The sequence below is a fragment of the Callithrix jacchus genome, chromosome 12, assembly GCF_049354715.1.
Source record: "Callithrix jacchus isolate 240 chromosome 12, calJac240_pri, whole genome shotgun sequence".
Taxonomy (NCBI): Eukaryota; Metazoa; Chordata; class Mammalia; order Primates; family Cebidae; genus Callithrix; species Callithrix jacchus.
Genome location: NC_133513.1, coordinates 31980001 through 32006404, shown reverse-complemented (window position 1 = coordinate 32006404; position 26404 = coordinate 31980001). Strand labels below are relative to the sequence as shown.

The 26404-nt window shown below is 40.2% G+C and overlaps 1 long non-coding RNA gene across 2 annotated transcripts in view; it reads left to right on the top strand.

Moving 5' to 3' along the window:
* Positions 1 to 556: 556 nt before the first annotated feature.
* LOC144578629 (uncharacterized) overlaps positions 557 to 26404 on the top strand; it is a 61571-nt gene continuing 35723 nt past the window's right edge. Inside the window, exons 1-3 of one of the 2 annotated variants that reach the window (XR_013524812.1) lie at positions 557 to 666; positions 3033 to 3102; positions 19401 to 19562. This is a non-coding gene — a long non-coding RNA (uncharacterized LOC144578629). The remainder of the gene's footprint in view (positions 667 to 3032; positions 3103 to 19400; positions 19563 to 26404) is intronic. The other variant, XR_013524813.1, reaches the window with a different exon arrangement.

Below are 26404 nucleotides of genomic sequence, written 5' to 3'. Positions count from 1 at the left end.
TTGAGCCACCGCACCCGGCAATTATTACTCTTATCTGCACACTCAGCTATCAGTAAAGATAATCATCCACCTACATGGGAACAGCTCATTGCTGAGTTTCTGAATCTCACACCTGAAGCAATTTAAAGTTAGAAATGTGACCCTCATACATGGATGCAGACCACAGGTAAGATGGTGACTTTGGGATCAAGATTGAACACCCTGTGAAGCTGTCTCTCTTCTATTAGGAGATGAGGTTGGAGCTCTCATGCACAGATCCAGTCCACTGTTGACTTTGTGACTCGTACTTGGACAGAACTCACAAAAGTGTTGACTTCTGCTGGTTTTGTCTAAACACGGGATTATAACCTATACCTAGGCCAAGCACATAGATGATAGGACTCTCCTGCATGGGCTATGCTCTCAGAGGAGATATTGAAATATTTATGCACCCATCATCTAGGTGAGGTGACTCTCTTTTCTGGACTGCACTCAGCCCCCAAGGGGCATTGTGACTTATAACTGGTTCCATCACCTAGGTGATGTGACTCTCCTCTCCTGCCTGGGCCATATCCCTATTTGGAATTCTGACATATCACTGGGCCCATCACTTAGTTGCTATGACTCTCCTCTCTTGCCTTGGCCTGCTTACCTGGGGAATTGTGATGTAACTAGGCCCAGCACTAGGTATGTTGTGTTCATTTTTTTGCCTGGACTATTCCTACAGAAGGGAGTGTGACAAATCAATGGACCAAGCACCCAGCTGATGTGGCTCTCCTGTCTAAGCAATGGCTATATTTGGAATTGTGAAATATACCTGGGCCATATTTTCTAGGTGATGTAACTCTTCTGTCTGAGCCCTTCCTCAAAGGGCATTGTGAGATATCTCTGCACCCATCACCTAGGGCATATGACTCTTCTCTTTTTTTCTTGGGCTCTGTCCACCAGATAATTTGTGACATATTGCTATACCCAGCACGCAGGTAATTTGATCCTTTGTCCTTGGCTCTTACATATCACTGACATATCAGTAGGCTCAGAAGTCAGGTGAGGTGACTTTCCTGCCAGGGATCTCCTCTTAGAATGGATACTGACATATTTTTGGCTAAGCATTCAGGTGATGTGGCTTTTATTAATCCCTGTCAACAGGTGATATTGTCACCTATACCTGGGTCCAGTTCATAGGCATAATAATAACTATCCTACAGGGACACGACCAATAGAAGAGATTTTTACTCTTCTAGCTGGCTTACAGCAATGTATTGTGTCCTCAGTCTTCTACTTTTGAAAAAATCACAAAGTATTAGAAAGCTTATGCATATTATATAATGCCCTTTAGTGGTACAGAGACTGTCATAACAGGGCCCAGCACACAGCTGACAGTTAAAAGTTTTAATCTCACACATGGACAGAGCTCACTGTTAAGGCCCTGAATGTCACTCATAGACACAGTCCACAGTTGAAATTTTAACTATCATATATCGATCTGGCCATAGGTAAAATGGGTGACTCATTGCTGGACCAAGCTCACAGGCATGATAATGACTCTCATATCTAAAACAGTCAATAGAATAGATGTTGAATCTCATCCTTAGGCTGGGAGCAACAGATAAGATCATGAGTTTATATTGGCACAAAGGCTATAGAGAGGATTGCAAGTCTCAAACATTGTAAAAAGCAGGAAATGGTACAAAGAATAATTTAACAAGGCCCAGTAGTGTTGAGGGTTTGACTCTCATTGCATTCACTGACAACAGTAAAAATTTTCGCACTTCCACATGGACACAGCCCACTGTTGAATTTCTGAATTTCACACCCAAAGGCAGTCCAAAGTTGATATTATTACTCTTATATGTGGATCCATCCTCCAGGTGGTGAATCTCTGACCAATATTTAGCAAATATGGTAGTCTCTAACTCTCCTAATGTGTGTTGTCTGAGCTTGAAGCTGTCATGGATGGATTCAATTTACTGTTGAAATCATGACTTGCATACTAGGACACATGAGGTGTGTAAAAGTTTATGAGGTACATACTTTTATACCTGGACCCAGAACATGTGCAGGAATGTCAATTCCATTCCTAGACCTTCCCACAGGTGTGAATGTGACATATACTTTTGCCCAGGCAGAACATGACTGATTTGAATATACTGCCTGAATAAAGCCCACAGTTTGGATTGTGACATATACCTAAGCCAATAACTTTGGTAATGTGGGCCTCCTGCCTAGTCCCTTCTCACAGGTGGCACTGTGAGATACTTCTGGTCTCATTTCCAGGTGATGTGATTTTTCTATCTTGCCTGGCACCCATTTCCAAAGGGGATTTTGGTATATTGATGAGCCCAGCACTCAGGTGATGTAATCCTTCAGCCTAGGTTTTGCTCATAGGCGACATTGTGATATATCACTCGTCCCAGCACCACAGTGATGTGAATATCCTACAAGCACTCAACTCACAGAGGGGATACTAATATATCCCTGGCTCAGTATTGAGGTGATGTAACTCTCCTGTCTGGTTCTGCCCAGAGGTAGGTTTGTTACATATACCTAGGTTCAGGTCACAGGAATAATGATGACTATCATTTGAGTGCCCAGCTAAAAGAAGAGACTTTGACACTCATAGCTAAAGTTATGTAGAACAATCAGTAGTGTTCTGAATCTCCTAATTGCATAAAGGTTACAGATGATTATGACACACATGAAGTTTGTATAAATACTTTGGTCTTAACAGAGTCCATTACAGAGGTATAATTTTGCCTCTCATAGGCACACTACCCAACATTTGTGATTGTTATTCTCACACATGGACAAAGCCCACAGCTGAGATTCTGAATCTCGCATGTGCAAGCAGTCCTGGTTCCAGCTTATAGAAGAGATATTGACTCTTGCATCTAGGCTTCCCACAACAGATAAGATGCTGAACTTCCCACTTTTACAGAAATCTCAGAGAATTACAACTCATGCATATTGTATAATGCCCTAAGGTTGTATAGAAAGTGTTAAAACTGGGCACATCTCAAAATCTTAATTGTGACTCTTGTATGCACACACAGCTCACAGTTTGGATTAAATGTGAAGAAACTCCACTCATGAGGTCCTGGATTTCACAGAAACAGTTCACAGGTACAGTTGTGACTGTCATATCTGCATCCATACATAAATGGGATGGTGCCTCATTTCAGGACCCAGCTGACAGGCACACTGATGACTCACATACCGGTACCCAACAAATAGGACTGGTGTTGACTCTCATGCCTGAACTTAGGGCAAAATGTAGGATTATGTGTTTAAATCATCGTGAAGTTCTCAGAGCAGGTTTTATTGTCATGCAGACCATGTGAAGCCCTTAAGCGGCACTGAGGGTGTCATAAATACTCAATGCACAGGTGACATTGTGACTCTTCTATGCACACATAACATACAGTGAGGAATGTCATCTCTTATATGAACACAAGCAATTGTTGAGATTCTGAATGTCACACCCAGATTAACTGAAAATTGACATTGTGACTCTCATACATGAATCCTGTTCACAAGGAGAATGGTGACTTTTATAAACATAATTCAGCACACCTATTAGGCAGTGACTTCCCTAATTAGACAGTGTTTGCAAAAGAGGTTAGAGAATTCATGCACAAATTCCATCTACCATTGAGATTGTGACTTGTGTACTTTAACACAATTCACAGAAGGTGTTGTCTTTTACATCATGAGCTAGGAAATACATGAGACTGTGAATCTCATTCCTGAAGGTGTGACTTTGACATATAATAGTTTCTCAGCACCTGATTGATTTTACTCCCTTACATGAGCCCCGCCAACAGTTGGGATTGTGACCTCTACCTGGCTTAAACACCTAGATAATGTTGCTGTTCTACCTGGGTCCTGCCCACAATGGGGATTGTAATGTGCCTCTGAACCCATCACCTCGTTGATGAGACTCTACTTTCCTGCCTGTGCCATGCCTCCAATAACAGAAATCTGGGCATATTACCCAGGTGCTATGACTCTGCTCTTATGGCTGGGCCCTGTGAACAGGGGAAAATGCAACATATTTCTGGGCCCAGCACCTAGATGATGTGACTCTTTTTTTTTTTTTTTTTTTTAATGTATATATAGGGAATCTTGCTCTCTCACCAGGCTGGAGTGCAGTGGCACAGTCTTGGCTCACTAAAACCTCTGCTTCCTGGGTTCAAGTGATCCTTCTACCTCAGCTTCCTTAGTAGCTGGGATTACAGGTGCGTGCCACCATGCCCAGCTAATCTTTGTATTTTTAGTAGAGACTGGGTCTCACCGTGTTCACCAGGATGGTCTCAATCTCTTGACCTCGTGATCTCCCCACCTCAGCCTCCCAAAGTGCTGAAATTACAGGCATGAGCCACTGTGCCCTGCTGATGTGACTCTTTTGACTGAGTTCTGCCTACAGTGGGCATTGTGACCTACCACTGAGCCTAGCACAGGGGTGATGTGACTTTCCTGTGTGAGTCCTGCTCATGGAGAGATATTGACATTCCCATGGCCCAGCATTCAGGTGATGTGACTTATCTCTCTGATTCTGCTCACAGGTGGGGTTGTGGCCTATACCTAGGCCCAGGCAATAGTCATAATAATGGCTTTGTTACACGGACCCAGCCAATAAAAGAAATTCTGACTCGAATAGCTAGGCTTTGGTCTACTAATTGTAAAAATGTCACAGAAGATTATGGTACTCACATGAATTTTATAAAGCCCTTGGGGTATATAGAGAGTTACCTGACAGGGCCCAGCAAACAGTGAGCCTGTGTCTCTTATAAATTTATTTAGCCAACAATTAGGATCATCACCTTCATACATAAACAGAGTCCACTACCGAGATTCTAAATCTCACACATGGATGCAGTTCAAAGTTGAAATTGTGAATGTAATACGTGGATCGGGCCTCAGGCTGGATGATGTTTAAACTTTCACTTGTCACTTTTCTTACAGCCATGTAATTTTCCATTTTGGCCAAGGATTTTTTTTTTTTTTTTTTTTTTTTTTCAGAAAGAGTAATTGTGGAGAAACATTTATTTAGACATATAAAATATGTCTTCTTTTTAATAGAGCACGAACAAATAGAGCATTATATATTTATTTTACCTAAGCTGTTCTCTTTCAAAAAGACTAATATAATGACAAATTTAAAATTTTCTTGATTTATCCAAAATAAATAAATATGCTCAATTTAAAATATTTTCCAAAACAACTAGTTTTTGACCAAGATTTAAAAAGCCCCAGAATGTCTTATCAAAGCATTCAAGTAAAGACTGACAGTTAAAAATTAAGCAATAGCTATTAAGTGTAATTTGTTTTGCTTTCCTTGTTTTAGAGATGAGCTCTCACTGTATTGCCCCAGCTGGAGTGCAGTAGCTAGTTACAGACACAGTCATGGTGCATTACAGACTGGGCTCAAAGTGTCCTCCTGGCTCAGCCTCCTGAGTAGCTGGGACTAAAGGACATGTCACCACACCAAGCTATGTTTTTTAAAACCACCTTTAAACTATTGCACATTTTTCAACATTGGGAAACAAATATATTTTGACTCTCAAGAAAAAAGTACTTGGTGGCACGTTAAAGAATGAGTTGATGACTTTACAAAACATAAGAGGCTGGATGGAGTTATCCCAAAATGATAGAAAATGACATTGTGTGTTTGCTTTTGTTTGAAGAGAAATAAACAGTTTCCACTTAAGTTTTAAGTGCCAAAATAGCTAATTCTGTTAAAATGTCACCAAAATTAGTAACATGACTCAAAATCAACTGTCTCCAACAGAAACAATTTTGTTACTTTTACAAGAACTATGTTGCAACATTCATTTTTAAGTGTCTGATATAGCCTCAGTATTATCGCAAACCACTTTGTTAGATTTTAAATTAATTCTTACACAACCTGAATTAAAAATTGCTCACATTCCAAAGCAAGAAATACTACTGTATATTGGACTCATATTTTAGGAATGTGTGTTTCCCTACATACCCCCAAACTGACAATGCATCTACGAATTATGTTTCATTATCTGAATTTATAACACTCAAAGTGCTCTTCCACTTAATAAGTACATTACTATACTTATAGTCTCAAAATACTTCGTGAACTCTGAAGTGATTCTCTATTAAGGGAGTTGCCTTTGTAAAATGAATTCGACTAGTCACTGACATACCAATATTCCCAAATATTTAAAGAAATTTATTTTGCTCCTTTTCTTTATTTTTTTGAGACGAAGTTTCACTCTTGTGACCCAGGCCGAAGTGCAATGGCACGATCTCGGCTCACCACAACCTCCGCCTCCGGGGTTCAAGCAATTCTCCCGCCTCAGCCTCCTGAGTAGCTGGGATTACAGGCACGTGCCACCATGCCCAGCTAATTTTTTGTATTTTTTAAGTAGAGACGGGGTTTCACCATATTGACCAGGATGGTCTCGATATCTTGACCTCGTGATCCACCCGCCTCGGCCTCCCAAAGTGCTGGGATTACAGGCTTGAGCCACTGCGCCCGGCCCGTATATTTTAAATATTAACTCCTTGTCAGATGCACATATTTTCTTTTATTTTTTAGGTTGTCGTTTCATTCTGTTAATAGATTTCTATGCTCTCCAGCTTTTAATATTGTACTGATATTATTTTTTCTGTTTTCTGACTTGATACACTTAAGAGTCTGCCCTCAGCTTCATAGGTTATCTGTCTTCTATCTCACTGATTTTAAGAGTTTTTCTTCTTTCTGATGTCATACAGTTTGATCATTATTCTTTTTAAGATTTATTTTATTTACAATTGACATAATAATTATACATATTATGGGGTACAATGAGATGTTTCAATGCATGTTTACAGTGTACAATGACTCAATTAGGGTAATTTGTATATCAACACTTTAAACCTGTATTATTTCTTTGTGCTAATAAAATTTCAAATCCTCTCTTCTAGCTGTGTTAGAATAAGCAGTGCAATATATTAGCTATAGTCACCCTGTTGTGTAATAAAACACCAGAATTTATTTTTCCTGTCTAACTATAATATTGTAACTGACAAATTTCTCACCATTCCTTCAACCCTTCACTCTCCATAGCCTCTGGTAATCACCATTCTACTCTCTATTTTTATGAGATCAACTTTTTTAGATTTCACATTAGTGACATCATGTGGTCTTTTACTTTCTGTGACTGGCTTATTTCACTTAGCATAATGTTGTTTTGATTCATCAATGTTGACATAAATGACAGAAGTTCATTCTGTCATATGACTAAACATTCGTGTGTGTGTGTGTGAGTACATTTTCTTCATTCATCTGCTAATGGGCACTTATACACCGTTGGTGAGAATGTAAATTGTTACAACCATTAGGAAAAGCAGCATGGAGGTTTTTCAAAAAATTGTAAATAGAATTACCGTATATATGACCCAGTAATCTCACCACTGGATATATATCAAAAGAAAATAAAATCAATAAGTCAAAAAGATAATTGCATTCCCATTTTTCTTGAAGCAGTATTCACATTAACCAAAACCATTATTTCTTTTAAGTATTTCTTAGTTAATCTTATTTAATGCATTACACTCTAAAGTTTTATAGGATTCATGCCTTCTTTTCAATTTCTAAAACTTATGGTCACCAATTATTTGAATATTGCCTTCTTATTTATGTAGTCTAGTAAAGCAATCAGTTTTTTTATTTCTTTTTGTCTAATCTTTATTTATATTTGTATTTTATATTAATTTGCCGTCTAAAAAGTATCTGACTACATTAATTGTGCTCAGCATTTCAGTGTACTAGTTCTCATATCAACTCAGTCTATTTTAATGTGTAATTTGTATGCTGTACATTAAATTGTTTTACTACATTTTCAACAATTTACTTTCTCTTTACCTCTTTTCCAAATATGGCTTGACAAGCTTATAATTTTATTCCACATTATTGTGTTTCCTTGTTTTTTCATTATATTGGCAAACATTTAAATATAAACCTCATATCTGGGTTTTATGTGCGATATAATTTATCTAATCCTTCATCCCAGTAGCTTATCTTCTGTGCAACATACTTTATAGTTAAGTTCTCACATATGGGATACATCCCACTCTGGATGCCTCCAGACACTTTCTTTTTGTTTATTCCATTTGCCTTGTCAGAAGCTGAATGACCCACATGGATCTGACATCCTTGTGATCAGATGCATGTGAATGGAGCAATGGCCTCTTAGGTTGATATTTCTCTAAATCATTACCTTTATTTACTTCTGGTCCTGAGATGTTTCTGTAATTTTATTTCAACTATATTAGGCATTCTGTGAATTATTGTAACTTCTTGGTGATTTTATTTGAATTGAGTTTTTAAAGCATGTTACTTTCCTGAAAACAGAACTATCAACAGTTGCATACATGAGTAAAATATTTTACCTAGATTTTCTATGGTACAGATCACCAATACTGCTGCCTTCAATAGACCATGTTGCAATAATTTCTGGAATGTGATTACTTCTTTAGCATTAGACAATTAATTATATATTATGCACACATCTTTGAAATACTTTAGTGCAGTAAATAGTGTATGGTCAGAATTATTGTTTATTATTTTTTGCTTTAACATACATCTAATATGGGTCAAAGTATTTACCTGAATTCAGATCTTTTGGCTTCAATTGCCATTTTACCTCATTAGCACTTCCCTAACTTCATAAAAGATATCGATTGAATTTTTAAATTCAAAATGTATTGAAAAGATTTTTTAACTTTGTAGTGTATTTATTGCAATCCAGGACATTTTCAATAAATACCTTAAACTTGACGCCCTGGCTAAGTATTCCTTTCTTACTAGAAGTCAGATTTTTCTGGTGCAACCCCATTGTCAGCAATAATATTTATAACTACAAATGCCAGCACAGTATTTCAATACTGTACTCAGTTTTTCCTAACTAAATATCTCATTAGCTATGAAACAACCCAAATATAAATGCTGAATTTATAGGACAAATAAACAAATTCTTCACAAAAAAATAATGAAAGACTTATTTTCCACAAAACTTATTCATTAGTTCTTCAATCATATTATTTTGGCTATTTCAAATATAAGAGATTCTTTTATCTAGGTTTATTTGTTTGTTCGTTCGTTTGTTTGTTTGTTTGTTTTGAGACAGAGTCTCACACTGTCCCCAGTCTAGAGTGCAGTGGCTCTCCTGCCACATTCTCCCAAAGTGCTGGGATTGAGGGAATGTGCCAGTGCACCCAGCTTTTTTTCTTTTTTGCTAAATATTTCACATACAAATGATACTATGCAGTATTTGTCTTTCTGTATTTCCCTTATCTCGCTTAGTATAATTTCTTCAAAGTTCATCAATATTGTTTTAAATAAAATAATTTCATTTCTTATTAAAGCTCTAAAATTATCTCTCTCTTGAAATTTATTCATTTATTTGTATCAGAAAAGTGCAGATACCCTTGGCTATACTTATTTTATGTCTGTTGGCTAAATACTCCAAATTGGAATTAAAAATACTTCCAATTTAAAAATTTTAAGAAAAGTCCATACTGACTTTGTTTTTTAATAATGGCCGCACCAATGGACATACTCAGCAATGGTGTACAAATATCCTCTTTTCTGTTCTTCTAACTTTTTGATAATAGCTATCCTAACATCATGATAAGGTGATATCTCATTGTGATTTTATTGTAATTGTGCTGATAATTAGTCATGTTGAAAATCCTTTTATATACCTGCTGGCCATTTGTATGTCTTTGGAAAAATGGATATTTTGCCCAGTTAATTAGGGAATTGTTTTTTATTTTGTTCTGTTGTGCTTTTATTGTATTGATTAGTATTATATATATTTCAAATAGTAACATGTTATCCTACATATGGTTTACAACTATTTTCTCCTATTCCATATATTGTCTTTTTATTTTGTTGGGTGTTTCTTTTATCATGCAGAAAATTCCTATTTTGATATAATCTATGTTTTTATTTTTGCTTTTTTTGCTTGAGTTTCTTATGTAGAATCCAAAACATCATTGCCAGGACCAGGGCCAAGGAGGTACATATATATATATATATATATTAGATGATTCAGAATTCCAGTTCTTATGTTTAAATCTTTATTTTAAACTCATTTTTGTGATGATGATCAAGAGAAGTGTTCGCTTTTTGTGTGCACATATCTAGTGTTTTCTACATTTCTTGATGTGTATATCTTTTCCTCATTCTGTGAGATCAGTAAACTGTATATTTCTGCGCTGATTTCTGGGTTCTCTATTTTGTTCCATTGGTTCTTATGTAAGTACTATGGTATTTTAATAACTATAGCATTGTAATATAGTTTGAAATCAGGAAGTTTTGAGGCTCTCAGCCTTTTTGTCTTTCTTGGTATTTGGCTATTTGAGGTCTTTTGTGGCTCCATACTAATTTTACAATTGTTTGCTCTACATTTATTTTAATGGAAATAAAATTTTGATAGAAATTTCTTTAACTCTGTAGATGACTTTGTTCAGTATAAATATTTTAACAGCATTAATTTGTAGAATCCACGGACACAAAATATAGTTCCCATTTTGTATTCTTCAATTTATTTCATCAACATTTTATAGTTTTCAGTATGCAGATCTTTAATTTTCTTGGTTAGGCTCATTCTATTTAATGAATTAAATATTTCTATTTGATGATGTTGTAAATGAAATTGTTTTCTTTATTTCTTTTTCAGATATTCTGTTATTACTGTAAGAAAATGCAACTGGTTTTCATGTTAATATTGTATTCTATCACTTTACTGAACTAGTTCATTAGCTATAACAGGGTTTCATTGTTGTCATTGGTGGATATTCTTAACCCTGGTTACACTTTAAATTGATAGTTGCTATTATTATTTCATAATTTTTAAAATTATGACCAGATGGGTTTCTGTTGTCCTAAATTGAGTGAAATTCAAATATTCCCATTTAAAGTAGTTTTGTGGGTTTTGTCTGGGCCCCCTGTATGGGGCGCATCCCGTGGGAGCCAGGAGATTCAGGAAGGGGAGGGAGAAGCATTCAGGGAGGAGGCTGATCAGGAGAAGCAGAGAGGGGCTCCAAAGCCTGTAGAATGTAGAAGGGGTCATGTGGAAGACCCAGCGGAGAGAAAGAATGAGCCAGGGGCCAATGATGGGAGTGGGCAACAGGAATGTTTCCCAGCACCGGCAGGAGGCAGAAAACTTTGCAAAATCTCCAGGCCCCAGGGAACAGTGCGGGCAGAATGGGAGGGAGTGGAGAGGACCAGGCGCACCTCAAGTCAATTTGTAGAAAGGGATATTTTCCAGTTCCTTCTCCTCTTCCCAACGTTCTGTGGGCATGGCCCCAGGGGCAGGGCAGGGGAGAAGGCAGCTCCCGGTGGACTCAGACACCTTAGAGGAGCACATTCATTTCGCAGGGACGGGGTGACAGCAGAAGCAAGCGACTGCTGCTGGTCCCGCTGGCCCCACGTGTGGGCGTGGGGGTCGCCGGTGGGGCCGAGCTTATGGGGCCCATTGAGGGGGCCTGTAGGTGTCCCGGGAGGAATCCACCTGCCCATGCAGTGACCTTCTGGGAGACCAATGTAAACAGCACCGTGGACACGCCCTTCCTAGCTGGAACATTTTTGACACTGGAATTGAAGCTCAGGCAGACAAGCGGCCGGAAGAAAGACTGGAAAAAACCCGAGGGTAAAGTCCAGTTCAAGGGGAGGAAGCGGAAATGCCCAGCCTGCGTCAAACAGGGCTCTGAGGAGAAGGTTTTGGGCTGGATGCTAACTGCTGTATAGAGATGCAGGCTCAGTGGGAGCCTGAGAAGCAGCAGGAGACCCAGGACAGCCAGGCAGAGCAGGCAGTGAGAACCCACAGCTACTGCTTCCCTGCACAGTTCACCTTCTCCAGGGCCCGGCCCCCAGCTGAGCCCAGCACTGAATTTTGTGGTGCCTCCTGGATCACTGCTGGGGGTGACCAGTAGAAGATCCCACCTCCCAAGGAGAGGACGCCACTATATTCCCAGCGAATAAAGCTGCTAGCCCAACCAAAAATAAATAAATAAATAAAAATAAAATAATTCTGTTTTGTCTTTGAAAATAATGAGTATCTTCTATTTACTGGTCAACACGCTGCTCATTAATCTATATGTCTAGTCAAACGTTTTAGTAAAGTTATTTAACATTATAATCCTTTATTATGAACCAAAACAGCAAATTTTACAATGGTTTGGATGTCATCTAATATGATTGAAAATATGTCAATTTGTCATTGCCAGTGAATCTTCATGTTATTTATTTTACATTGTTAGATATTTTGTCTACAAATGTCTAATATCTTAGAATCTTGCCTTGCATATTGTCTGTGCTACATACTACTACTCTAATTCATCAAATAATCTTTTTATACCATTCTTAAAATACAATATTATTGGCTGTGTACAGTGGCTCATGCCTGTAATTCCTGCACTTTGAGAGGTCGAGCCAGTCAGATCACCTGAGATGAGGAGGTCGAGACCAGCCTGGCCAACATGGTGAAACCCTGTCTCTACTAAAAATACAAAAATTAGCCAGGCGTGGTGGCGAGTGCCTTTAGTCCAAGCTACTAGGGAGGCTGAGGCAGGAAAATTGCTTGAACCAGGGAGGCAGAGGTTGCAGTGAGCCAAGATCCCTGCCACTGCATTCCAGCCTGGGCAACAGAGCGAGACTCCAGCTCAAAAAAATATATTTTTATTAAAATTATTTTACTGTCTAAATATTTATAAAAATTAAGGGGTCTATTCAGTCTGCCCTCTTGAGAAAGGCCAGATTTTTTTCTCTTTACTAATATGTTAGACAATACAAATGCAGTTTTATTACATGGATATGTTGCATAGTGATGAAGTGTGGGCTTTCGATATAACAATCATCTGAACAGTCCTCATTGGCCCAGTTGGGTATTTTCTGTTCCTAAACCCTCTACCACGTCCCATCTTTCTGAGTCTCCAGTGTCTATTTTTCCAGTCCCTATATCCAAGTGTACACATTATTGAGCTCCCATGTATAAGTTAGAAAATGCAGTATTTGATTTTCTGCTTCTGAGTTATTTCACGTACAATAATGACCTCCAGTTCCATTTATATTGCTGCAAAATATATTATTGTATTCCTTTTTATGACTGAGTAGTATTCCATGGTATAAATGTATAGCACATTTTCTTTATTCAATCATTGAGTAATAAATTCAAATTGACTCCGTATCTTTGCTATTGTGAATAATGCTGCAATAAATACATGAGTGTGGGTATCTTCTTTATGTAATAAATTATTTTCCTTTGGGTAAATACCCAGTGGTTGGAATGCTGAATCAAATGGAAGTTGTATTTTTATTTTTTTGAGAGATCTTCATACCATTTTCCATAGAGGTAGAAATTTACATTCCCACAAACAATGCGTGTTTTGTTTTTTCTCTGTATCCTTGCCAATATCTGTCATTTTTCTTCTTTTTGTTAGCCTTTATGAATGGTGTCAAATGGTATTTCATTGTGGTTTTTAATTGGCATTTCTCTGATCATTGGCAATGCTGAGTACTTTTTACATGCTTATTGGTCATCATTGTCTTTTTTTTTTTAATATCTGTTCCCATTATTTGCCTGCTTTTCGATAACATTACTTGTTTTTTTCTTGTTGTTTGATTTCCTTATACATTCCAGACATTAGTTCATTGTCACATGCATAGTTTGCAAACATTTTTTGTATTCCATAGTTTTTTGCTCATTTGTTAATTAAAGTTTTTTTTTCAGGAGCTTTTTAGTTTAATTGTTTCATTTGTCTAATTTGTTATGGTTGCTTTGGCTTTTAAGATCTTAGTCATAAATTATTTGTCCAGGCCAATGTCTAGAACAGTTTATCATAAGATTGCTTCTAGAATTTTTATCATTTCAGGTCTTACATTTTAGTAGTTTGATATATATTGAGTTGATTTTTGTATATGGTGAGAGTTTGGGGTTCCATTTTATCCTTCTGCATATGGCAATATAATTTTTCCAGCACAATATGTTAAATAGAACGTCATTTCCCCAGTGTATGTTTTTGTTGACCTTGTAAAGGATCAGTTGTGTGTAGGTTTGTGGTTTGATTTTTAGGTTCTCTATATGTCTATTTATATCACTGCCATGCTATTTTGGATATTAAGAATGATTTTAGGGCAGATAATGTAGTATCTCCAACTTTGTTGTCTTTGGTTAAGTTTGCTTTGGCTATTCAGGCTTTTGTATGGTTTCATATGGATTTCAACTTTTTTCTAATTCTATAAAAGCTAACATTGGCATTTTGATAGGAATTGCATTTGATATGTAGATTGTTTGGGGGACTATAGTCATTTTAATGATAATAATTTGTTCAATCCATGAACGTGGAATGTTTTTCTCATTTATTTGTATCATATATGATTTATTTCATCAGTGTTTTGTAGTTTTCCCTGTAGAGATCTTTTACCTATTTGATTAATTGTATTTCCAGTTATTTTACTTTTTTTGTAACTATTGTAAAAAAGTTGACTTTTTAATTAGGTCCTCAGCTTGATCATTATTAAATGTATTAAAATGCTACTAACTTTTGTACATTGATTTTTATATGCTGAAACATTATTAAATTTATTTTTAAGTCTAAAGTTTTTGGTAGTCTTTAGCTTTTTCTAGATAATAATATAATGTTATCATCAAAGAGGGACAATTTGACTTCCTAATTAAAACCATATGGATGGTCCCACTGAGATCAACAGACAGAATCTGGGAGAGGGCACAGGTGATGGTATTACTTTAAAGTGGTCATGTGATTGTGGTTAGGAACCTAGGCTGACAGCCACTTAGTGAAACATTGCAATATAATTAATAATTTATATGTACATATAAATAATTTCTGATTCCAGGCCTCTCTCTTAGTAATGTGATTCTGTAGGTTTGGAAGGGGTCCATGAATTGGCTTCTTTACAGTCTTCTCCTAATATTGATGATTCTCCCACTACATCCGTTGTAGTAGCACTCAGCTAGAGAAAGTAGGTGCAGCACTCAGAGTTTCTGACACCTAACACTCTTATCACAACACAGATACTTTTGGCCCAAAGTGGAAACCACCAATCACCATATACAAGCATGTTTTTCTCTGCTGCCTCTTTAAAGTTTACTGAGCCTAGAAAAGGCATCAATGTTTGAGTAAGTCTGCATTTGAAAAACATGTACCCATAAGTTCATATGATGTTTATTGAGTGTGTGCCCTGTGTTCAGAAGTCTGTTACAAAGCACTGTGCTGAAAACATCACATGATGGGAGTTAATTCTCATAGCACCCTGGGAGTTGGGTGCTAAGTGCACTGTAATTCCTATGATTTAAATGAAGATTCCAGCATTCTATTTTTTATTTTATTTTAAATATTATTTATGTTAGAAAGAAAATGTGTAGAATAAAAGCTGTATAGACAGATGAGAGCAATACAGAAAGAAAGGGTGAACTGTTCAGAAGGATTTTTTGTATTTATATTGACTTTCTTGTGTCTTATAGAGCAACTACTGGATCTTCAGAAGTTGAAAAAAAACAACAGGTCGCTAGGTGTGATGGCTCTAAAAGCACTGGCTTCAGTAAAAATAAAATTGTGGCCCATGAATATATGATTATTTGCTCCCATTTATCTGCCTTTTATTTTCAGAAAATTGTGGGCACCAGCTCAGGAAAAGCAGCAGGAGCCACCACTCAAATTTCTAATCTCCTTTAATTAGTTCTGAGAGAGGAGATTCTAGGATGACACCATACCTGGATGAGGCCTTAGAAGTGGGTGGATCTGGGCAGGGCTGGGACAGAAAGTAGGCCCCATGTTTCTGATGTCTACGCTGGTGGAGTATTTACAGTTCTGTCCTTCCTAAGCCTGCCCAATAGAAACTTGACTCTTGGAGTTTGTGTAATTTTAATCTATTTTAGCCATTTCTCTGTCAATTTTTATAAGACACAGTAACAAGGAATTTAATCAAAACCCTTAGGGTGTTTTAGAAAAATATATGAGAAGCTGAAAAAATATATTTTTATTAAGATAAGATAAATCAGAATAATCACAAAAATAGCAATAATAATGTCCACAAATAACCCTTCAGGTGGTGACATTGGAACTCACAAGAGCATAAGGGAAGTGGGACAGATGCAGCCAAAGTCTCCTGTACACCTCCCTTCTCTCGCCTGACCACACAATGTTGAATTCAATCATTTAGCCATTTGCTCAGGAATGAAAGTATCTGGACAGTAGAATGTTTCACCTGTTTTTCTTTGTGTGTGTGAGACGAAGTCTCACTCTGTCACCTAAGCTGGAGTGCAGTGACACAATCTCGGCTCACTGCAACCTCCGCCTCCCAAGTTCAAGCGATTCTCCTGCCTCAGCCTCCCGAGTAGCTGGGACTACAGGCACTTGCCAGCACACCTGACTAATTTTTTGTACTTTTAGTAGGGACAAGCTTTCACCATGTTAGCCAGGATAGTCTCAATCTCCTGATTATGTGATCCACCCAACTCCACCTCCCAAAGTGCTGGGATTATAGGCATGAGTCACTACATTTGTCCTCATCTGTTTTTCTAATGGCCCTATAATATAGTTTATATGTCCCCTCCAAATCTTACAATAAATTTTAATCTTAATGTTATAGGTGGGGCCTGGTGGGATGTGGTTGAATCATGGGGATGGATTACGCACGGCTCTGCGCCATTCTTGTCGTAGTTAGTACTCATGAGATCTGGTGGTTTAAAAGTGAGGCAAATTCCTCACCCATCCTTTCTGTTTCCACTCCCAACATGTGAGATGCCTGCTCCTCTTTCATCTTTCACCACGATTTTAATTTTTATATGTTAATGTTATTACAAAATTTCACTCAATTTTCTTTCTTTCTTTTTTTTTGAGATGGAGTTTCGCTCTTGTTACCCAGGCTGGAGTGCAATGGCACGTTCTCGGCTCACAGCAACCTCCGCCTCCTGGGTTCAAGCAATTCTCCTGCCTCAGCTTCCTGAGTAACTGGGATTACAGGCATGCACCACCATGCCCAGCTAATTTTTTGTATTTTTAGTAGAGACGGGGTTTCACCATGTTGACCAGGATGGTCTCAATCTCTTGACCTCGTGATTCACCCACCTCGGCCTCCCAAAGTGCTGGGATTACAGGAGTGAGCCACCACGCCCAGCCCACTCAATTTTCTTATAAAATTACCTAACAAAATTTTGTCATTGTATCATAAATATGATAAATAAACATGATATTATGACATCACAATATATTACATCATAAGTTGTATATATTATGGCATCACAATATATTATGATGTTATAGTATGTACTATGACATCACAATATGTTGTGATATCAAAATTTTTATGTATTATGATGTCAAAATATATTTTGATGTCATAGCTTGTACATATTAATGATCAAAATATATTATGGCATAGTAACTAGTGTGTTATGACATCACAATATATTATGAAATCAAAATTAGTATGCACTATTGCATCACAATATATTATGACATCATAATGTATATACATTATAACATCACAATATATTATGAGATCATAATTTGCATGTCTTATGATAAATTTATATGACATAATTTGTATGTAATATGATGTATTGCAAATTATTATGTAATTTGTATTATATACATATTAGATGGCTCTGGGTGTCTTGGGCTCTGGGGGCAGGGTGAGGGTGGGAGGAGACGCCCATGTTGCAGATGTGGAGCTTAGGGCACAGGGCCCTGGGGTTCCAGGAGCAGTGAGGAGGCCATGAATGGCCTGTGGGGACTTTGATGTTAGCTCTGGGTGAGGTGGCTACTGCAGGTTGAGCACAGCACTTTGTGGGGACTCAGGTGGCTGCCGTTGGGCAGATGGACAGAGGTGTAAGGCACCAGGAGACAAAAGCTACAGCCTGGCAGGAAGGGAGGGTGGCTGTGGGGGCTGTGAAAAAGGTTCCAACAACATTTAGGGGGAATGGGCTGTGGTTGTGAGAGAGCAGGCAGGTGGACTCTGCCCAGCTGTGGAGCAGTCTGTCCAGGAGGTGGGGCTTCTGGTTTCAGAGGAGCCCAGATATACCTTCATGCAGATGAGGGTCCTCATGGGACAGGCATGGAAGGGGCAGCTACAACCTGGGGACCAATGGCAGTGGGCTGAGCCCCTGGGACCTCTGGGATGAGCAGGCAAGAAAGGGAGAAGGAACCATCCAAGGAGACAGAGGCAGAGGAAAAAAGAGGAAAGTCCCCAGGAGAGGGGCAGACTCAGGAAGGGAATACAAATTTCCACTCACCTGCCGTAATGACCTCTGCCCCTGCCCAGAGACCCTACTGCCCTTGCCCTGAGTCCCTGCTTGCCTCTGCCTACCTGGCAGTCCCAGGCAGGTATGGGCTTAAGCTGTGGGGGTAACTGAAGGACCACTTTTAGAATGCACAGTCTAGAAGTGGGCGGCGCTAAGTCATTGTTATCTCCCAGTCCTGGGAACAGCCTCTGCCACAGCCTGCTAGCTAAGCTGTCTTCATCACCCAACATCTCCTTCCCTTATCCCTGGAGGAGTATAGCTCAGAGGTGCCATGTGCCTCTTCCCTGTGTCTCTCTACACAGCTGCCACCTGTGCCTCAGCATCCACCACTGAGAGGTGGGTCTGTTGCTGCATGTGAATGGCAAGGAGGTCACTTTGGGGAAGGGGCTGCCTTTTCCTCTTTCTTGGGTCCCTGGTGCCTCTCTCTTAAAGGTACGGCAATTGAGTCTACCCTTAAGTCCAGACAGGAAGGCAGCCACACCCAAACCCCCAGAAAGAAAAAAAACTAGTTGAGCTGGTGGGCGGGGGGGGGGGTTGACCGTCCCAGTCACTAGGACAAAAAGAGCTGAGGCCTCTGGGAGGCCATCCTCACTGGTGCCCGCTGGGCTCTGGAGCTCTGCAGAGGGTGGCTTAGGGGCTCAGAGGTTTGGGGGCCAAGGCTGCTTCTGAGGCCCCCAGCTATGCAAGAGGCTGGGTTTTCCTTCCTGTTAAACTGCTCGCAATGCCTGTCCTGGGTCATTCACTTAGCTGGACTACCTGCTGGGTCTCTTTCCTGGTGGACCTTCCCAGTGTGCCTCCCTGGGGGAGTGGGGGCTCCCTGGAGACTCTATTATTCTTGGAGGTTTTCAGGCTAGGATGAAGCACCCCAACATCTCAGCAAAAGCAGCCACTTGGGGGAGGTGGAGGCAATGGAAGGGGACACATAGCACAGCTCAGAGCATGACTGGGCAGAGACATCATGTTGAAGCCCTTGGGAGCCTCATTCAGCCCAGGAAAAAGTCCTTGAAAAGCAAACACAGGAGAGAAAACTGAGGCTGGGGGTGGGCAGGGCAACCTTGAATTGGGGGTCTGGTCAGATGGGCCTATGTTCCCCACCTCAGCTGTGGCCTTCATGTGCACTTCCACCAACAGAAACCCCTTACTGGACTTGGCCCCAGTGGATGGACCAGAAACTGCCAGCCATGGGGGCCACCCAAGCCAACTTTCACTGCCTGGTTTCTGGAAACCGCATTCTCTCCACCTCCTGGATGAAGAACAAGAGCTCTAAGGAGAACATCATATCAGGACATCGAGGTGAGCCTGGAAATTGGTGGGAGTGTGGCCTGGGTGTGGAAGGCAGGACCTGTCTTTGGCTCACCCACCATTGCACCTAAATCTGTGGCACCAGCAGTAGAGCCCGGCCATGGAGTGTGGTGCCCTCAGACTGCTGTCACTTCATCTCTGTGATGAAGAACAGTGCAGCAGCCTTCAGCAGACATATACACTGGACAGCTGGGTGAATGCTGTTGCCTGTGGGCAAGGGTGGGAAGGTAGGCAGCCTCTGAGCTCCCATCTGTTCTTTAAATGTGCTCTCCTCACCATCCCATTCTACCTGCAGGGCTTCTGGCCAACCAGATGTAGCCAGGTGGAATTCTGCTGCAAAGGGTACAGGAAGTTTGTATGTGGAGGTGAACAGCAGCAAGGTGGTGTCAATTGCACACCCTATGCCACTGTGTTCACGGGAGATGCTGCTGTTGGTCAGGAGCATGCGGATGGCAGGCCCGGGGCTCCACTTTACTAAACTCTACAATTATTATAGAAACTTTAGAGTAGCCTATGAAAGACAGAATAGTGTCATCAGCCAGGGTACAAAATCCTCTATAGTGAGCGTTTCTCCTGGATATGAACTTGGTGGTGATTCATTTAGCATCTATCTACAATCAGAGGTAGTTTTTTGTACAGTAAGATTACATGAGTCAATTGATAAAAGTGGGAATCATGCCTGTGAGTATTGTCCCTCATAATTCATTCAAAAACATTTGCTTTTGTCTTCGCAAATTTATGCTCTCTGAATTCCCACACTGAGTAAAAGCCTTGGTGAGCTTATAATCTATCTTGCATATTTAACAATTTGGATTTTATCTTAAGATCTATTGGAACAAAATCTATTTGATTTACCGTTGATGTAAAATAGAAAAGTTAGGATGGGCTAAGGCTATTCTGAGCATGTAGAATTAGTTTCTTTTATAATAATGAGTTTTCTACCAACCTGTGATTATTACACTAAAAATAATGCTAACATATATTTTATTTCATTGTGTGGAGTTTAAAGGGTTACACTGGATAATGCAATAATATTAAATAGCTGAACTTTGATGCCTATATTTTCAGTTTTTTAAAAAATTATTTTAACAAAGTTTTTATTTTTACTGTAAAATTGTGCTTAATTAAATCCACTCCTAAATATTTATTTCTTTTTCATACATATGCAAATGTAATTGTTTTCTTAATTTTATTTTAAGGTACTACCAAACTTTTTATATTGATTTTGTATCTTGTGACTTTGCTGAACTCATTTATTGGTTTTTGTGAGTTTTAATAAATTTCTTATAAACTTTTATATTCAAGTTTATGTCATCTGCAGTGATAGACAATTTCAACCTTTTATTTTCCCACATTAATGATTTTTTAATGTAATTTCTTTGGAGGTTAACATTTTTGTCTTGTTCTAAAATATCACGACACAACAACCAGTATTTTATTGTTATGGGATTAGTCATAAGATTTTCATTGATGCCCTTTAGCAGATCTAGAAAGTCTGCTTATAGTCCTCCTTTCCAGGGAGATTAATCATGAATGAATATTGAATTGGTCAAATGCTCTCTGTATCTATTGAAGGGATCTTTCTGGTACCTTCCTTTATCCTATTTCTTTGTGTAAGACATTGATTGATTATTGGAGAGGTCAATATTGCATTTGTGAAATAATTCCATTTGTTCATGGTGTACAATCATTTTGACATGTTCTTCATTCATTTCACTCTTTGTTTTGAGAATTTCTAGGTGCGTATTTATGGAAATTTTATTCATATCCATATTCATTTATGATGCTTTTTTCTGGCTTTCATATCAGAGTAATACTGGCCTCATAGAACAAAATGGAAAGTGTTCCTAATAACTGTTTTCTATTTTCTGAAAGGGATTGTGAAGAATTGACATGAATTCTTCACTAAATGTTTAGTAGAATTTACCAGTTAAGCCACATGATTCTGGGCTTCTATTTCGTAAAAAAATTTAATTGATTGAACGTCTTTATTTGTTGTATGTGTATTCATATATTTGGTTCCTTCTTGTATTTACCTTAATAATTGCTGCCCAGTGAGGTATTTATATTTCACTTGTAGTATTTTATGTTTTTAAATGTTGACATAGAAAATTCAAAAAGTTTAATGTAGGAGAATGTTTAATATAGGAGAATGAGGCTTTGGTGTTGTCTATGAATGACTTGAGGTTTTCTCTGTTGTAAACAATGATATGATCATTCCTGCCATAGTTAATATTTATTGTGTGAGTCAAATAAGAAGACAGAAGGAAATGAATATCCATCATTTAATCACAAATCAGTGTATTCATTGAAGCCTTTGAAAAGAATTATCAAGAATTTCCAGGAGAATTCCTTTCCTGGAATCACCAATAGAGAGAAACTGGCTAAACAAACAGGCATTCCAGAGTCCAAAATTTAAATTTTATTTCAGAACCAAAGACCTAAGCTCTCAGACCACGCACAAGGGGGCTTGAGAATTACCTGGCACCAGGTCTGAGACCATGACCTCATGTGACTGTTTGGCTGGAGCAAAACATGTGCCCATCTCCAGGCAGGCCTGGTCCTCTTCCTGCCTCCTATTCTTTGACCAGCCACCTGTTATTTTTACCAGTTTTTTTCCACCTCCCACATCCTATAATTTTTTAGATCCCTCTGCAGGTTGCAGGATGCTCAGCCCACATTGGCCATGCAGGTGGGAGAGATCGCTCAACGTCTTCTGGCACTTAGGAGTCTTGTGTCAATGGTACCAACTCTAGGATAAAAGGTTCTCCCACACACAAACGTTTTTCTGGCCTCTGTCAAAAGGAAAATTTTATGATGACAACAAAAATGAGATGCTGGCCTGAAAGTTCTGCCTCAAAGGTGTTGTACTGGAGTGAGCATAGAAAGTCAACACCAAGACTAAAGCATGCCAAATTGCAGAGTCTTTATTGCTGATGGCCGTGGAGGACTTGAGTCTAACCCATGGCCCCGAAAGGAGGGTGTCAAGACCTTTTATGCCCATAAACCACCTCAGGGGTGAGGGTGAAGGGCAGGGATGGGGGTGAGGGGCTTCAGACAAGGCCAGTGGATTCCGTAAATTATTTCCTGGGTGGAGATGAAGGTGAGGGGCTCCGGACATTCCGAGGGCCAGGGGACTTCAGATATTCTGATTGTTACTTAAGTGCTTTACAGAAGTCAAGATAAGTGTTAGTTTACAGATTGTCTGGGTATGGGTGGAAATCACACACCTTAGTTACTTATTACAAGTTGCAGGGGCCAAGATGGTATAAATTTGGACTGCTTGCCTGTCACATTAGGGTTATGGAGAGCAGTTTCAACCGAAAGCCGAGGTATGGTTGAGGTATGCAGTTTTATGGGGCTTTTTACCACATCACAAAGGGAAACTCTCAGCCTGGTCATCCTTAGTCACCATTTGAGAATCTTGGTCAACAAGACACAACCCACCTTTAGCACTGGTGGGTCTTGGGTAAGGGCTCCAGGGATGTCATGATTCAATGGCAACCTGGAGCAGGAACACCTTAGCAGCCCATGTACACTGAGTCTCCCCTGTGGCAGAAACAGACACAAGCCACGAAGAAACTATCACATTGGCTGGAGCAACTACACCAGACCTCTGCATGACCTCCTCTCAATCCCAGGAATTCAGGAAAAGGCACAATTATTTCTGAACTCGGAACCACAGCAGGAGGATCCTCCATGGTCTGAATCACCACGCAGTGAGCAAGATTTTTAGGCTTTGCTGAACAGGCTGCAGGGCTCACCGGCAGATCAGCTTTAGCAGGCACGCATTCTTCTCACCACTGCCATCCAGGACTTTTTTCTTGGACACAAACAGCAAAATGCCAAGAAAGAAGCACCAGGAACACATTGTGGTCAGAAGCAAGACTGATGTAAGAAGCAGCAGCAACCACTTAGAAATCCAAAAAGAGCATTTTTGCTCACTCCTTGTGGTTTCTGAGCTTCATGTTGTCTGTGGAGGCTTCATGGGCTCCAGGCAGTAAACAGCTTCGCTGAATCCTGATGCAGCAAAGCATTCTCCTGACAAGTACGACCTCTTCCCTTTGATCATCAGCTCCTGAGTCATCTAGACAATGCACAAACTGGAAACTCACCAAGGGGAAGAGAGTAGCTGTAAGGGGGACACGTCCCCACTTCTTTCTCTTCTAGCACGTTTGAAAGGCATCTGTAATCCCAGCACTTTGGGAGGCCGAGGCAGGTGGATCACGAGGTTAAGAGATCGAGACCATCCTGGTCAACATGGTGAAACCTTATCTCTACTAAAAATACAAAAAATTAGCTGGGCATGGTGACGCGTGCCTGTAATCCCAGTTACTCAGGAAGCTGAGGCAGGAGAATTGCCTGAACCCAGGAGGCAGAGGTTGCAGTGAGCCGAGATTGCGCCCTTGCACTCCAGCCTGGGTAACAAGAGCGAAACTCCATCTCAAAAAAAAAAAAAAAGGCATCCCAAATGAAGGTGAATATGTAGAAAATTAGGGCATGCTACAACTTCTTATCGAATGAGTTTATAACCAGGAGTTTTTAGTCCTAGTTCTAAGAACTGCAAATGGGAAATGGAAAATTTTCCACTCTGCATTTATTAATAATTGATTGTGCAAGCTTATCTCCATCATACTGAGATGTTTTCACTGAGAATTTTCCTATTGAACAAATAAACATAGAGATAGTGACAGGCTGAACATGGTGGCTCATGCCAGTAATCCCAGCATTTTGTTAAGCCAAGTCAGGGGGATGAGTTGAGGCCAGGAGTTTGAGGCCACCCTGGCAATGTGGTGAAGCCCCATCTCTACTAAAAGCACAAAAAAGAGCTGGGCCTGGTGATGCATGCCTGTAATTCCAGCTACTTGGGTAGTTAAAACATGAGAATCTCCTGAACCCAGGAGGTGGAGGCTGCAGATTTTGCTACTGTACTCCAGCCTGAGCAACAGAGCAAGACTGTCAAAAAAAAAAAAGGAGCAAGTGAGAGAGGAAAACTATAAAATAACTGAACAAAGTAAGTGTAAGAATGTTAATCTTCCCACATCTTTAGAATTTTTGTACATATTTACATGCATGTCTGTGCATAAAGCTAACCTCCTTTTATGTTAAATTGTTACATGTTTAGTGAAAAAAATATATTTTCCAAGATTTAACACTGAAGAGGGGTGCACATGGTCCAGACATGTCCTGTTGGAGTTGAATGGGGCCTGTTGTGGGAAAGCAGGAAAGGCAGAGTGATGTCCTAGTGCATTTAGGTGAGGTAAATGCAGAGGGACCCTAATAGAGAGGCAGCCAGGGCAGGGACCTAGAAACACTGAGGCTCACAGGGGCTTCCGGACTGAGGAAAATGGGCCAGGTTGCTGAAGTCTAAAACGTCCTGTAGCAGGTGAAGATCTGACCAGATCGTGCTGCACCTCAGCATCAGTGCCAGCCTGTCCTAACTAGATACTGTATTAGTGACACCCGGGGTGGACAGCTGTGAGCCTCCAGGCTGCAAAGAGACCCCGAAGGAGAGAAAAAGATCTGCCCGGGGCAAGAGTCCAGACTGTTATGACCAGACCAATTTAAAAGCGCCCCCTCTCCTCTGTTCTCAGAGGCTCAAACGGGTGAACAGATAACAATTTAACTAAAGTCTCACTGAAAAAACAGGGTCCCATGGGGTTTGCCACCCCGTACCTACAACTGGAAACAGTCAGCCACCTCTCTCTCCTCTCTATGCCAAGAACCTCTGTTCGGAACTCCTGACAAACCCCTCCTCCCTTCTGCCTCCAGTACGCTTGCCAAGAATGCCTGAGATCTGGCACCTGAGCATTTTGCACAGCAGGCAAGCGGGACAAGGCTGGCGGTGTGTCCTGCACAAGGGCGGATGTTCACAAGCCCAGGCTGCAGACCATCTCGCCAGGTAGCCGGTGGCAGCTGTGTATTCCCCACCGGGCCACTCCGCCTTCTGGAGCAGCAGCTCCCACTGCAGCTTCCTTTTCTCGAGCGCAGAATATATGAATGCGGCTGGGGGTCAAACGCGGGGACGGTGGCGACCTCTGGTTCTTCTGACCATCTGGCCCAGGCAGCAGCCATCCCTGCTCGCGCCTCTACATCAGCCCGGCATTCCTGTCGCCTCTTCTCCTCGCAGCTCACCTCCCGGTTCTCACAGTCGGGCACCTGGCTGCTCAGAGATGCAGGACCAGCTCAGATCTCGGGTCCTGCACCTGCCGGGAGAACAAACCAGGAGGCCGGGAGAAAAGCTGTCTGTCATTCCAGAAAGAACAGGGTCTTCGCACTCCAGGACGGAGTGGGCGCCCAGTGGAGGGTGTAGGCGCAGAGAATGGCAGCGGCAGCAGCAGCGGCGGCAGGAGGAGGAGCAGTGGCTTCTTTGGACGTGGCACTGTCTGCCCCCTGAGCGTCTCCCTAACGCAGTCATGATTCAAAATCCCTGTTCAGCACAGATGCACAGTCATGGCTGAAAATTGTAGTTATCTAAGAGGACTATTTCTTAATTGTATATATATATTTTATATAGAAGTGTTTTGGTTAATGTTTCTCTCATTCTTGTTTTGCAATTTTCATATTAGTGGGTTTCTTTTTTAGAGTAGGTTCCTTGACTTTCATGTTTTGTGAGTTTGGTTTTACCGACCTATTATGATTTTGGATGCAAGTCTGCAACTTTATATACACATTAAGTCGATGTGGGGTTTAACTAAAACATGAATCAGCCATATCTGTCACCAATAAAATCATGTCTGTTTGCCTCTATAAATATACTCTATTTGTTTATCACTTATCTTGCATATTTCTTTTCTTGGCTGGTGTCAAACATTGTTTTATCTTGTTCAGGA